This window comes from Aotus nancymaae, unplaced genomic scaffold, assembly GCF_030222135.1.
Source record: "Aotus nancymaae isolate 86718 unplaced genomic scaffold, 86718_ANA_hifiasm-v0.15.2.pri h1tg000029l, whole genome shotgun sequence".
In the NCBI taxonomy this organism is placed as follows: Eukaryota; Metazoa; Chordata; class Mammalia; order Primates; family Aotidae; genus Aotus; species Aotus nancymaae.
The window spans coordinates 53,980,471-53,995,909 of NW_026988442.1; the positions used below are offsets into that span (position 1 = coordinate 53,980,471).

General features: G+C 37.8%; 1 protein-coding gene and 1 pseudogene across 7 annotated transcripts in view; one reads left to right on the forward strand and one right to left on the reverse strand.

Moving 5' to 3' along the window:
* The window catches only part of CCDC148 (coiled-coil domain containing 148), a 459,375-nt gene that overhangs the window by 27,725 nt on the left and 416,211 nt on the right, over nucleotides 1–15,439 (forward strand). The window lies entirely within an intron of this gene.
* LOC105718969 (heterogeneous nuclear ribonucleoprotein D-like) lies at nucleotides 7,775–8,354 on the reverse strand (annotated as a pseudogene).

The following is a 15,439-nucleotide window of genomic DNA, read 5'->3' on the forward strand; positions in this document are numbered from 1 at the left end:
TGTTTAAAGTGGGCTTTTTGTAAATACCATGCTATTTGTCTTGTTTTTATCAAGTTTGACTATCTCTGCCTTTCAATTATAGCATTTATGTCATTTACCTTTAATATACTTATCAATATGGTTGGATGTAAGCCTACCATCTTGCTGGTTTTTTTTATTTGCATCATCTATTATGTTTTCATTTTCTTTGCTTTTTCTGCTCCTTTTGATTATCTTTTATTCCACTTTATCTGTACTATGAGATTATTATTTATAATTTTTAGTGGTTTCTCTAGAATTTATAGCTTAGCTCATTGCAGTATATCTTTTCTTATGTTTTATCAGTTTATTCGTTTTATAAAACCCTTAACACACAATATTTCCATATCTTTTTTTCTATAATTTGCCATTGTTATCATTTCTTTTTCATCTATATATGCTGTAAACACTGCTACATATTTTTTCCATCTGGTATCATTTTTCTTTCTACTTAAAGAACTTTCTTTTTTTAAAAATTATACTTTAAGTTCTGGGGTACATGTGCAGAACATACAGATTTGTTACGTAGGTATACACGTGCCATGGTGGTTTGCTGCATCCATCATCCCGTCATCTTCATTAGGCATTTCTCCTAATGCTATCCCTCCCCTAGTCCCCCACCCCCTGCTGTCCCTCCCCTAGCTTCCCAACCCCCCATAGGCCCCAGTGTGTGATGTTCCCCTCCCTGTGTCCGTGTGTTCTCATTGTTCAACACCCACTTATGAGTGAGAACATGCAGTGTTTGGCTTTCTGTTCTTGTGTCAGTTTGCTGAGAATGATGGTTTTCAGCTTTTTTATAGCTGCATAGTATTCCATGGTGTATATGTGCCACATTTTCTTTATCCAGTCTATCATTGATGGGCATTTGGGTTAGTTCCAAGTCTTTGCTATTGTGAACAGTGCCCCATCTCATGCCAGTTAGAATGGCAATCATTAAAAAATCAGGAGACGCCGGGCGCGGTGGCTCAAGCCTGTAATCCCAGCACTTTGGGAGGCCGAGGCGGGTGGATCACGAGGTCAAGAGATCGAGACCATCCTGGTCAACATGGTGAAACCCCGTCTCTACTAAATATACAAAAAATTAGCTGGGCATAGTGGTGCGTGCCTGTAATCCCAGCTACTCAGGAGGCTGAGGCAGGAGAATTGCCTGAACCCAGGAGGCGGAGGTTGCAGTGAGCCGAGATCGCGCCATTGCACTCCAGCCTGGGTAACAAGAGCGAAACTCCGTCTCAAAAAAAAAAAAAAAAAAAAAAAAAAATCAGGAGACAACAGATGCTGGAGAGGATGTGGAGACATAGGAATGCTTTTACACTGTTGGTGGGAGTGTAAATTAGTTCAACCATTGTGGAAGACAGTGTGGCAATTCCTCAAAGATCTATAACTAGAAATTCCTTCCTTCCTTCCTTCCTTCCTTCCTCCCTCCCTCCCTCCCTTACTCCCCTTTCTCCCCTACCTCCCCTTCCTCCCCTCCCTTCCCTCCCTTCCTTCCTTCCCTTCATTCCCTTCCCTTCCTTCCTTTCTTTCTTTTCTTTCAACAGAGTCTTGCTCTGTTGCCCAGGCTGGAGTGCAGTGGTACAATCTTGACTCACTGCAACCTCCAGCTCCCAGGTTTAAGTGATCCTCATGCCTCAGCCACACAAATAGCTGAGCTTACAGGCATGTACCATCACATTTGGCTCATTTTTGTATTTTTAGTAGACAGGATTTCGCCATGTTGGTCAGGCTGGTTTCAAACCCCTGAACCCAAGTGATCTGCCGCCTTGATCTATTAATGTGATAGGATTATAGACATGACCCACTGTGCTGATAGTTCTTATGGTACAGGTCTTTCTTTAGTATTCCTTGTTGGACAGTTAAAAATCTCTTCGCTTTTGTTTGCTTCAAAATTTTTTTGTTTTGTCTTTATTATTCAAAGATATTTTCACTGAGTGTGTAGGATTATAAATTGACAGGTTTTTTTTAAAAAAACAAAACAAAACTTTTTTCAGCACTTTACAGATATCTGTCATTTTTTTTTTTATTTGACTTACATAGTTTCTGACAGTGATCATTCTTACCTGTGAAGTCTGTGATCATTCCTCTCTATGTTTTTCTATATATGATGTCTCCCTTCTCCCCCACCACTGGCTGTTTTTAACATTTTTTATGACAGTGCTTTTTTTTTTTTTAACAATTTGATTATTAAATGCCTTTGAATGGTTTTATTAAGGCTTGTAATTCTTGGTTTGTGGTTCATTGGAATTCTTCAATCGGTGATTTTATCTTTTTTTTTTTCAGATTTGAAAACATTTTGACTTTTGTTATTTAAAATATTTTTTTCTTCATTTCCTCCTCTTTTTTCTAGCTCTCCACTTACATGTATATTAGTATTCTTGGTATTATCTGATATGTCATTGAGGTTCTGTTAATTTTTTGGTCTTTTTTCTCTCTGTGTTTCATTTTAGATAATATCTATTGTTGTGTCTTTAAGTTCATTGATTTTTTTTATTCTGTAGTATCTAATCTGCTATTAATTTCATCCAATGACATTTTCATTTTACTGATTATATTTTTTTGGCTCTAGAAAATTTATTTGTCTCTTTCTTTTTTCATTATGTTTATGTTTTATTTTAAGCCCTTGAGCATGCTTATAGCACTTATTAGATCTATTTTAGGTTTCTTTATACTAATTCTATCACTTTTGCCATTTCTATATCTGTTCTATTTACTGAATTTTTTGTGCTTTTTAAAATTGATACATAATAAATACATATTTTTTCAGGGTATATGTGATAATTTGATACATTCATGTAATCGAATCAGGGTAATTGGAATATACATCACTTTAAATATTTACCTTTATGTTATGAATATTTGAATTATTCTCTCCAAATATTTTGAAATGTATAATAAATTAACTGTAGTCACCCTATTGATCTATATCAATTTTGAAATGTATAATAAATTAATATTAACTGTAGTCACCCTATTGATCTATAGAATACCAGGTCTGATTGCTTCTGTGTAATTGTATATTTGTACCCACCACTATTTACCGATTTTTATTTTGCTCATTGATCAACTTTTTTTCTGATTCTTGGTGATTCTAGTGCTTTTTCAGTGGATACAGGATATTGTAAATATTAATATTGTTGAATGCCTGATTTTGCTGTCTTTTTTAAAAATTAGTGTTGGGCCTTGTTTTGGCAGGCAGCTAAGACTCATGGATCAGGCTAAGGCTTGTTTTTAGGCTTTAGTAGATTGTGTGTGGAGTAGCCTTTACTCTAACAAATTTTAGTTTTTCTACTAAGGCTCCTAAGGTTTCTACTGTGAGTGATTGGAGTGATTCACAAAGACTTTCCACTTTAGTAAGAGGTCAAACATCTTCATCCCTGTGTGAACTCGAATAACTGCTCATCTTTTATCTTCCTATTCCATTTTTGTTGGGATTTGTACTACTTTCCTCTGTGCACACATCTCTCAGTATTTAGCAAAGACTCAAGAAGAGCCACGTGCAGATTTATGAACTGATTTTATGCATAGCTCCCTCTTTTTTTATAACTCTGCTTCATGACTTCCAGATGTCTTCACTTCCCTGACTGCTGACCTCTGATTCCTGAAGCCTACTAATGCTTGAGAACTCCCTCCCTGTTGTATGGCCTGAAGTATACCTTCAGACAGAAAGCCGTGGCAATCATGGGTCCCACCCAACTTGTTTCATTTTCTTCAGTGATCACAGACATGTTCTGCCTGTTATCCAATTTGTGAAAACGTGGGTTTCATATATTTTGTCCAGTTTTCTAGTTGTTTACAGTGGAAGGGTAAACGTGGTCCTTGATACTCCATCATAGCCAGAAGCAAATGTCTGGTTTGTATTCTTAATTTTGTTATTACTACCTTAATCCCTCAGAAAAAAACCTTTTAACAGTTTACATTTTTGTTTATGTATGTGCTTATGCATTGGATATTCTTGGCTCCTTGTTTCTTAAAAGATTATTTCCACTAGTTTCTAGATTATCATACTAATCTTATTTTTCTCCTTTCTCTCTTGCCATTTCTTTTGAGATTCCTTTTTAGCTCATCATCCTTTACCTGGGCATTATATCTTGGAATTTTTCAAGTCTTAGTTCTAAGGACTCCTAACTTTTTATTTCACATTCTCTTTCTACAAAATCTTAGCTTTGACATTAAAGATCACCAAGGACCTTCAAACTTCTGTTTCCAGCCTACTTCTCTCTTACATGTTCTAAACCCTCCTGCCTGCTTCGACATCTCTAAGGCAACTCAAAGTCAAATTAATGAAATTTCTATCTTCTCACCTTCCCTGACACCTGCCTCCAAAGCTGGCCTTCTTCCAGTGTTTCATATTTCAGTGAATTATTCCTCCATTCCACCTAGTTGTGCTGTTAAGAAATGCGGAAGAGTTCTTGGGCAGTTTCCTTTTCCTTCTTCCTCTGCAATCCCTGACCCTACCTCCTTGTACATTCTCTCCATCAGCAAGTTCTGTAGTTTTACCTCTTAAGTCTTTTGACCCCATTTACTTCTCATCATTGCCACTGAATTAGTTTAAGCTACATATCATCTTTCATCTAATCTACTGTGACGGTATCCTAAGTGGCCTCTGTATATCTCCTCTAATCCTTCACCCAAATCTGCTCTCAATACCCCAGGCTAAAGCGACCTTCCAAAGATCAGATCTGAGCATGTTAGCCCCTTCCTTAAATCTCCTCTATAGATTTCTTATTGATTTTAGGATAAAGACTCTAACCCTAAATAAAGCCTAAAAGGCCCTTTGTGTTTTGGCCATTGTCTACCTCTCTTGCTTCTTTTCTTGCCACAATAACCCTGACTGTGTTCCCCAACCAACTGGCTTCTTTCAGTTTTGGAAGATGCCCCACTTCCTCTTTTTATTTTTTTTGGAATAGAGTCTCACCCTGCCAACCCAGGCTGGAGTGCAGTGGTATGATGATGGCTTACTGCAGTCTTGACCTCTTGGGCTCAAGTTATCCTCCTACCTCAGCCTCCCAGATAGCTGAGATTGTAGGTGTGTGCTAATTTTTGTATTTTTTTAGAGACAGGGTCTCACCATGTTGCCCAAGCTGGTCTTTAACTCCTGAGCTCAAGCAATCCTCCTGCCTCAACCCCACAAAGTGCTGGGATTACAGGTATGAGCCACTGCACCTGGTCCCCCCTTTCCTTCTTGCCGTAGGATCTCAGCATGTGCAATTCTGTTTGACATATCCTTTCCTACCTTTAAATCACACTCTTCTCCAGGTTAACTTCTATTTATAATATCTATAGATTCCAGCTCATGCCACCTCTTCAAGAAAGCCCCTTTTTTCCCATTAAATACACACTTTGTGTATAATTGTATAAAACTGATTATGTCATTGCCACTTTGTCCCCCAGTGAAAATAAGATCCATGTCCTCAGCACTAGGCTCTACATAAATATTTTTGAATGGATGAGTGAATGAATTACTCAATGGTTGCCATTTATTTTTATAGAATCATGAAAATAATAAGTCCTAAATGAAAATTTGTCAAATACCTTATAAATTGTTGTCTAATGTGCATCATCATTTCATCTGTTCTGAATGACTATTTATGGCCTTTTAAAATGAGGTTTATATTTTATTGAAGATAATAGTATAGACAATTTTAGATAAACTCTCATTGTGAGGTCAAATTATTATTTCTATATTATTTTTATTTGTTTCAAAAGCCTTTATTCATTTTTTTGTCAGAGAAAAGGACAATGTCAAGGTCAACTTGTCATTTAATTACAAATTTGATCTTACAGGATTCACTACCCTAGACCCTATACCTACTGACAACACCTTCCCTATAGTCCCCAAAGTTGCACGTTGAAAGAATAAGCAGAATCCCTTGCAGTAGCCAACATTGGTACTTATCCTGGATGTAAAGTGAAATAGAAAAAAAGAAGCAAAAATTATCAAGAGTATTGTAACTTTATAGCCCAACAATAATAAACATCACTGGAACAAATAAAGTCATAGGCATCAAATTTTTTTAAAAAGCCAGGCTCAGAATCATAAAAATCTTAAATTGATTGCACAAGATCAACTACTTTGCACATGGACATGTGTGCCAATCCCAGTAGATAACTTGGAGACAAGTACCCTTAAATACAGTTAACTATACTAAATGCATAATTCAAAGTTTGTATTTACCCGTAACCTCTAAAACCTAGAATATAAGATTATTTCTTTTCACTGCACCAGGAAAATCCACTGTAATGACACAAGTCAGTCACAGTTGGATCAACATTACCATACTTAAGACTTAAGAAACCTTTTCCACTATCCCTTCCTATGGAAATGCTTACCTACTCAGTTCATTCACTAACTACATTAAAATGACATTTACTATCATGACTTTTTCTAAACCCAAACGACATTTGTGATTAACTATAATACAGCTTTCTCAGAATGACAAATAGAAAACATTTTGTTCGGTGTTGTGATGGCTGTGATATAACACTGACAGAATATAACTAAATTAGTTATTCTGCCACTATTTCAAATTTTAATTGAACTTTTGATCAAACTTTAATGGATAGTCTCATACCTATCTGTGAAATTCTTTGTGTTATAATTACTTTCAATACTTTAAACTGTAGCTCCTATCAGAGTTTTACAGTGTTCTTTCCTATATTTATTTGGGTTTTTACTAAGAGAGTTAACATCATGGTGTTATGATTATAATTACATGTAAAGCTTTTTCTAGCAGTCCACTGATTAGCTCTAAAGTCAAAAAAGTAATTAGCAATTCAAAAATGGCTTTCCAGAGACAGGAACAAAGCAAAAAAAGCTACTAACAACGATTATGTTACAATCCAGAGGACACATGATCTACTAGAAAGCTTCCAATGATCACAGCACTGTGACTTTGTCTCAGGACAATGTCTTCAGATATCCAGAGGGGAAAGGACATTGTCCAAAGATGTGGTGGAAACTTCAGTTAACAGAGAGATGAAGCCTTGAGAGCATGGAATATATCTACATATTGGGGAACAGGGCAACACTGTGGCTGGCTATTTATAAAAGACCACCATTTCTCACTATGGATCAATTCTCCCTACAAAATGAACTGTGACTTAATTATTGCTTATTTAAAATTATATTTTTACAGAGCTATGTGGTACAGAAGAATAATCACATAAGAAAGCATTTATTTGAGGTTTACTATAAAATCATACGTATAAAATGTGTATAAGCATAAATCCACATTGAATCATAGCACAGATAGCAAAGGACAAAGTAAAGACAAAGAAAATGAATTCGCAGCTATATACAGTTGGACACAATTGTGTCTTATACACTAAAAAGTCTTTTACAAAATAATCATTTTAGATCAACAAAAGACCAGTCTTCAATGCCATCCTGCAAGAAGGGTTACTTTAGCATTTCCTCCTGTTTTCTCCAATCTCCACCTTTAGTATGCCTGGTAATTGTTTTGGTGATTGCCACCCCCTTGAGATGGCTTGCCATAAGTGCTCCTTTGGCCACTATAGTCTGCATACACCTGTCCATAGTCATAGTTCCTATAGTTATACCCAGCCCAATCATACCTGCCATAGCTGCTACAGTTTTGATCACCACCATAGGCACCATTGTAATTCCCATATCCGCGATCATAATAGTCATTAGATCCTTGATTCCAGTTATGCCCTGACCTCTGTCACAACCCCCTAGATCCCCCTCATTTACCGGTTGCAGCACCTGTTCTTCCTTTTTGTTTTGAGGTTGCAGCTTCTATACCTCTTTGGGTTGTGCAACTTTGATTTCCCACTTTCCAGAGCCAATTTGATGATAATCTGCTGTCTCACAATTTCTTTACCGGCTCTTCATCCATATATGTGAGAAAACAAAATCTTCTTCTTACATTTGTTTTTGTATCCATGGGAAGCTCAATATTTTCAATCTTTCCAAAGGCTCTAATATATTCTTCAGTTTGTTTTTCAGAAGTATCTGGGCTCAATCTACCCACAAAACCCTTTTGGGGGTATTCTTTCCCTTTTAAAGCTTTAGTCCTCTTGGAGTCTATCAATTTGCCATCCAGTTTGTATTCTTTTAGTTCCAAGACATTATCAACACTAGCAGCATTTCTGAAAAGCACAAATCCGAATCCTCTTATCTCCCAGTGATTGAATCTGTTTTAATTGTGCAGTCTACAATTTCCCCAAATTGCAATAAGTATTCAGTCACATCTTTTTTGCTTCTATCCCAGCTCAAACCTCCAATACACATTTTACTATCATCTTGCTGATTCTTGCTTGCATTGATCTTGGGTCCCTCTGTGAATTCTGTTTCTGTATTTGTTCATGTGCTCCATAGTGGAGGAGTTGTCAGCAGAGAGGTGCTGATGTGCAGTCTGGGTTGCTGCAGTAGTGATGGAGGAGCATTGTATGTATTTCTGTACTTAACATGGTTAAAAGATTCACCTCCTGGTTCCAGTTTGCCATTTTTCTTTCTAGGGGTGGGGAAAGGCCTCCTTTCAAAATATTTCAGCTTTCAACTGTATAGATTGTGTATTTTCACAAAGAAGGGGTTGGTTATCCAGTTTGTAATGAGGGAAATGGGCTTGTAGAGGTAGTTCTGACGTCTGTCCCCTCTCACACACATACTCCTGATCACCGTCTTAAGTAGTCAATGTATTTTTATTGTCTGGCTTAGCTGCTTTTTATTATCTCATATGTTCCTATTTCTATGTTTGGTGCTTTAGAGTATTACTAATCTCCAAAACAAGCATACAAACATGACTAATCCTATTTTACAAATTAAAAAATTGAGACCCAGAGAAATTAAGCAAATTGTTCAAAGCCATAGTTAGTAAATGGCAGGGCCAGGATTTCTGAAGCTCCAAAACCTATATATCCCTTTCTTACTACTTTTTCATGAGCTAATTCCTGGTTTTATCATGGGAAATTGAGAGCTGAATTCACATTTGGCTGTTTCTTGGTCTTTATGACATAAAACTCAATTACAGAATTATCTTGTAAAAAAGGTTTTTTAAAACTTCTATGACTCATTTTTAATATAACCTTTCCATAGTAATTAAATTTTCATAGAGCTATTTGATGACTTTTTAAAATTAGGCATTGTGATTTTGAATTCTTTCAAAGTCAGTAGAATTATTTTGATGCTTGCTTGTTTCCAAATATTAAAAGCGAGTAATTTAAGCCTGTTAGCTCAATTAGATAGAACATGATCTTGGTATTGATCATCATACTATTCTATTGATGTCCCACAGAAAAAACCCAGTCCAAAGCTAAACCTGATGTTACACCTGGGACACATTTGGGTTATTCTCTTCTGTAATTATGAAATGCAGCATGCAAAGCCAAGTTTCTGCTTCTATGTAACCCTAAAAAAGTGAAATGGGGGATGATTTTTATACTTCCTTTCACTCTTCTAAAAGTTCCAATTTTGTTTTCTGTTAGCATGCATGTATTGATTCACTCATTTGTTCATTAACAAACATTTATTGTATGCTTTCTATATGCCAGGAGATGTATGACAAACAAGACAGAAAATAGGTTTTCCCCATAGAGCTTCTATTGTAGTGGGGAAAGACAGACAAGCAACCAAATAAAATAGTGATAATTTGTAAGACGATATAGCAGAGTGTTCTGAAAAAGACAGTTGGAGATTGGGGATGTTATTTTGGGGAGGATTGTCACATAAGATCTTCTGGTGGATGTGACTGTTGAACATCCTAACCACTGAACTGAGAAGGTTCAGACCTGAACTATGAGAAGAAACTAGCCATTTGGGAACTATTTCCCAAGCAAATGCAACAGAACTAAAGGTAGGAATGAACTTGAGAGGTACCAAGAACAGAAGGTAGGTATTGCTAGCATAGTTTTTTTTTTGAGACGGAGTTTCACTCTTGTTACCCAGGCTGGAATGCAATGGCGTGATCTCGGCTCACCGCAACCTCCGCCTCCTGGGTTCAGGCAATTCTCCTCCCTCAGCTTCCTGAATAGCTGGGATTACAGGCACGTGCCACCATGCCCAGCTAATTTTTTGTATTTTTAGTAGAGACGGGGTTTCACCATGTTGACCAGGATGGTCTTGATCTCTTGACCTCGTGATCCGCCCGCCTCGGCCTCCCAAAGTGGCTAGCATAGTTTTTAAGGCTGGAAAAGGAGGCAGAGGCCAGACCTTGAGGATTTTAAATACATTTAATTTTTTCATCAGTTTCTTCTGAAATGATTACCGATATTACTATATTGGCCTTAGAGTTAGTTTTGCCTCCCTGATACCATTAATTATGTGACAGAGAGAACCATATAATACCATAAAATTGTAGAATGGAAAGATTCCTTAGACATTACCTGGTCCAACCCCTTCATTTTAGTGATATGGCAATTTGAGCCAAGAAAAGTTAAGTGACTTGGAGGAGGTTAATCAGCAAGCCTGGGTAAGCTAGGGTTAGAGCTCAGGCTTCAGTATTACAGGATATGGTGTTCTTTTTCCAGAAAACTAATTAAAAAAAAAAAAAACAAGAGATTTTTTAATTTATGGTGTTTTAATGGCTCTCTTGTTATCTATTTGATTTTTAAAAAATAATAAGTACTATAATTTAACCAGTATTTAAATATACTTAATTGTTTTAGATTTGGATTATGAATATTTTATTTAAATCATTTGCCAAATTCTTATTATTGTGAGAGCAGAATGATGGAACTACTGGCTTAGTATCTATCTTTTTTTTTTTAATTGTACTTTAGGTTCTGGGGTACATGTGCAGATCATGCAGGATTGTTGCATAGGTACATACATGGCAAGGTAGTTTGCTGCCTCCATCCCATCTCTCCCTTTCCTCCCCAGCCCTGCTGTCCCTCCCCTAGCCCCCACCAACAGACCCCAGTGTGTGATGCTCCCCTCCCTGTGTCCATGTATTCTCATTGTTCAACAGCAGCCTATGAGTGAGAACATGTGGTATTTGATTTTCTGTTCTTGTGTCAGTTTGCTGAGAATGATGGTTTCCAGATTCATCCATGTCCCTACAAAGGACACGAACTCATCATTTTTTATGGCTGTGTAGTATTCCATGGTGTTTATGTGCCACATATTCTTTGTCCAGTCTATCATTGATAGGCATTTGGGTTGGTTCCAGGTCTTTGCTATTGTAAACAGTGCTGCAATGAACATACATATGCATGTGTCTTTATAATAGAATGATTTATAATCCTTTGGACATATAAACAGTAATGGGTATGCTGGGTCAAATGGAATTTCTATTCCCTGAGGAATCACCACACTGTCTTCCACAATGGTTGAACTAATATATACTCCCTCCAACAGTGTAGAAGTGTTCCTATTTCTCCACATCCTCTCCAGCATCTGTTGTTTCCAGATTTTATAATGATCACCATTCTCACTGGTGTGAGATGGCATCTCAATGTAGTTTTGATTTGCATTTCTCTAATGACCAATGATGAGCATTTTTTCATATGTTTGTTGGCCTCATATGTGTCTTCTTTTGAAAAGTGTCTGTTCCTATCCCTCACCCACTTTTGAATGGATTTGTTTGTTTGTTTCTTGTAAATCTGTTTTAGTTTTTTGTAGATACTGGATATTAGCCCTTTGTCAGATGGGTAGATTGCAAAAATTTTTCCTCATTCTGTTGGTTGCCAGTTCACTCTCATGATTACTTTGCTGTGCAGAAGCTCTAGAGTTTAATTAGATCCCATTTGTCTATTTTGGCTTTTGTTGCCATTGCTGTTGGTGTTTTAGTTATGAGGTCCTTGTCCATGCCTATGTCCTGAGTGGTTTTGCCTAGATTTTCTTCTAGGGTTTTTATGGTGTCAGGTCTTATGTTTAAGTTTTCAATCCATCTGGAGTTAATTTTAGTGTAAGGTATCAGGAAGGGGTCCAGTGTCTGCTTTCTGCACAGGGCTAGCCAGTTTTGCCACCATTTTTTCAACAGGGAATCTTTTCCCCATTACTTGTTTTTGTCAGGCTTGTCAAAGATCAGATGGTTGTAGATGTGTGGCGTTGCCTCCAAGGCCTCTGTTCTATTCCATTGGTCTATGTCTCTGTTTTAGTACCAGTACCATGCTGTTTTGATTACTGTAGCCTTGCAGTATAGCTTGAAATCAGGCAGTGTGATGCCTCCAGCTTTGTTCTTTTTGCTTAGGATTGTCTTGGCTATGTGGGCTCTCTTTTGGTTCCATATGAAGTTTAAAGTGGCTTTTTCCAGTTTTGTGAAGAAGGTCATTGGTAGCTTGATGGGAATAGCATTGAATCTATAAATTACTTTGGGCAGTATGGCCATTTTCACAATATTGATTCTTCCTAACCATGAACATGGAATGTTTTTCCATCTGTTTGTGTCCTCTCTTATTTCCTTGAGCAGTGGTTTGTAGTTCTCCTTGAAGAGGTCCTTTATATCCTTTTTCAGTTGTATTCCTAGGTATTTTATTCTCTTAGTAGCAATTGTGAATGGCAGTTTGCTCTTGATTTGCCTCTCTGTTTGTCTGTTATTTGTGTATAGAAATGATTGTGATTTCTGCACATTGATTTTGTATCCTGAGACTTTGCTGAAGTTAATTATCATCTTAAGGAGATATTGGGCTGAGACGATGGGGTCTTCTAAATATATAATCATGTCATCTGCAAATAGAGACAATTTGACTTCCTACTTTCCTAATTGAATACCCTTTATTTCTTTTTCTTGCCTGATTGCTCTGGCTAGAACTTCCAATACTATATGAATAGGAGTGGTGAGAGAGGGCATCCTTTTCTAGTGCCAGATTTCATAGGGAATGCTTCCAGTTTTTGCCCATTCGGTATGATATTGGCTGTGGGTTTGTTGTAAATAGCTTTTATTATTTTGAGATATGTTCTGTCAATACCTAGTTTATTGAGTGTTTTCAGCATAAATGGCTGTTGAATTTTGTTGAAAGCCTTCTCTGCGTCTATTGAGATAATTATGTGGTTTTTGTCTTTGGTTCTGTTTATGTGATAGATTATGTTTATAGACTTGCATATGTTCAACCAGCCTTGCATCCCCTGGATGAAGGCTACTTGATAGCGATAAGTAACTTTTTGATGTGCTGTTGCATTTGGTTTGCCAGTATTTTATTTAAGATTTTTGAGTTGATGTTCATCATGGATATCGGCCTGAAGTTTTCTTTTTAGTTGAGTCTTTGCCAGGTTTTGGAATCGGATGATGTTGGTCTCATAAAATGAGTTAGAGAGGATTCCCTCTTTTTGTACTGTTTGGAATAGTTTCAGAAGGAATGGTACCAGCTCCTCTTTGTATGTCTGGTGGATTTCAGCTGTAAACCCATCTGGACCTGGACTTTTTTTGGTTGGTAGGCTATTAATTGCTGCCTCAACTTCAGCCCTTGTTATTGGTCTATTCAGGGTTTCACCTTCTTCCTGGTTTAGTCTTGGAACAGTGTAAGTATCCAGGAATTTATCAATTTCTTCCAGATTTACTGGTTTGTGTGCATGGAGTTGTTTATAGCAACCTCTGATGGTAGTTTGTATTTCTGTGGAATAGGTGGTGATATCCCCTTTATAGTTTTTTATTGCAACTATTTGATTCTTCTCTCTTTTCTTTTTTAGTAGCCATCTTTTAATCACCTTTAATTGTACCACTTGCTGAGGTTCTTAACCTGGTGTTCTTATACCTCAAGGGGATCTACAAATACAAATGGCTTCAGACTTCCACTAAGCCTTTGAAACATTGCACAATGTTTTACACATCTGTGGTTATCATTTCAGGTTCTCCAAGGAATAGACAAGAAGACAGAATTAGACAAGCTTAATTTATGGAAGAGTGCTTGTGGAGGATAGAGGAGAGGGAGGAGGAATAGAAGGCAAGAGCCTTGAGACCACAAGGGAGGTCTGGCGTCTGTGAAAGGAGAGAGGGAAAGGAAGAATTGGTAGGAGGCCTCAGACTACAGTATAGTTCTAAGAAAGTCTCATCCCAGATGATGTGGCGTCCAGAAGCAAAATTTGCTTATTGAAGGCATCCTATATTGGGCAGGAAGGCACATGCATTAGTGCCTCTGCCATGCTTAGTCATTGGCTCCAAGCAGCCCTAGGGCAAGTGCTAGGAGCAGTCTTGAATCCAAAGGACAGTAGTTGGGGCTGTCCATCAACTCAGCTCCTGGCAGCAGTTCTTTGAAGATCTGAGTGGTACATTTCCCAGGCCACCAAAATCTGCTTATTTGCATTCTTTGAGGGAACTGTCTGCAGCTGTTTTTACATTTACAAAGTGTTTAGGTTTCTAAGAAGGTTCAGAACAACTCACTATTCAGACACCTTGATATAGGTTGGATTTGTGTCCCTGCCCAATATCATGTTGAAATTGTAATCCTCAGTGTTGGAGGAGGGAACTAGTAAAAGGTAATTAGATCATGGGGGTGGAATTCACCCTTGCTATTCTTATGATATTAAATGAGTTCTCAAAATAGCTGGTTGTTTAAAAGTGTATAGCACCTCTCCCTTTGCCCCCTTTTTCCTGCTTCAGGCATGTAGAGTGTATCTGCCTCCTTACCTTCTGCCATAATTGTACATTTCTTAAGGGTTTCTTAGCCACGCTTCCTGTACAGCCTGCAGAACTGTGAGCCAATTAAACCTCTTTTCTTTATAAATTACTCAGTCTCAAGTAGTTCTTTATAGCAATGTGAGACTGGATGAATACAGAAAATTGGTACTGAGAAGTAAGGCATTGCTATAAAGATACCTGAAAATGTGGAAGTGACTTTGGAACTGGGTAGCAGACAGAGGTTGGAAGAGTATGAAGGGCTCAGAAGAAGACAGGAAGATAAGGAAAAGCCTGGAATTTCATGGAGACTTGTTAAATTGTTGTGGTTAAAATGCTGATAGTGATATGGACAATGAGATTGATGTGGTCTCAGATGGAGATTAGGAACTTATTGGGAACTGAATCAAAGGTCACTCTTTTTATGCTTTAGCAAAGACAGATAGCACTGGGCTCTGGCTCTAAGGATCTGTGGAACTTTGAATTTGAGAGAGATAATTTAGGGTATCTGGCAGAAGACATTTCTAAGCAGCAAAGCATTCAAGATGTGGCCTGGCTTCTTCTAACACAGTATGCTCATATGCACGAGCAAAGAGATGATCTGAAACTGGAACTTCAAGCTGGCTGTAGAAATCTACCTCAGTAAAAAAGGAGCCAAGACAATGGGGAAAATGCCTTTAAGGCATTTCAGAGGCCTTCATGGCAGCCTCTCCCATTGCAGTCTGGGAGGCCTAAAAGGGAAGAATGGTTTCCTGGACTAGGCCCAGGGCCCTGCTGCCCTGTGAACCTTGGGACCCTGCTCCCTGTGTCTCAGCCATTCCAGCTCCAGCCATGGCTAATAGGGTCCCAGATATGTCTCAGGCCACTCCTCTAGAGGATGTAAGCCGTAAGCCTTAGCAGCTTCCATGTGG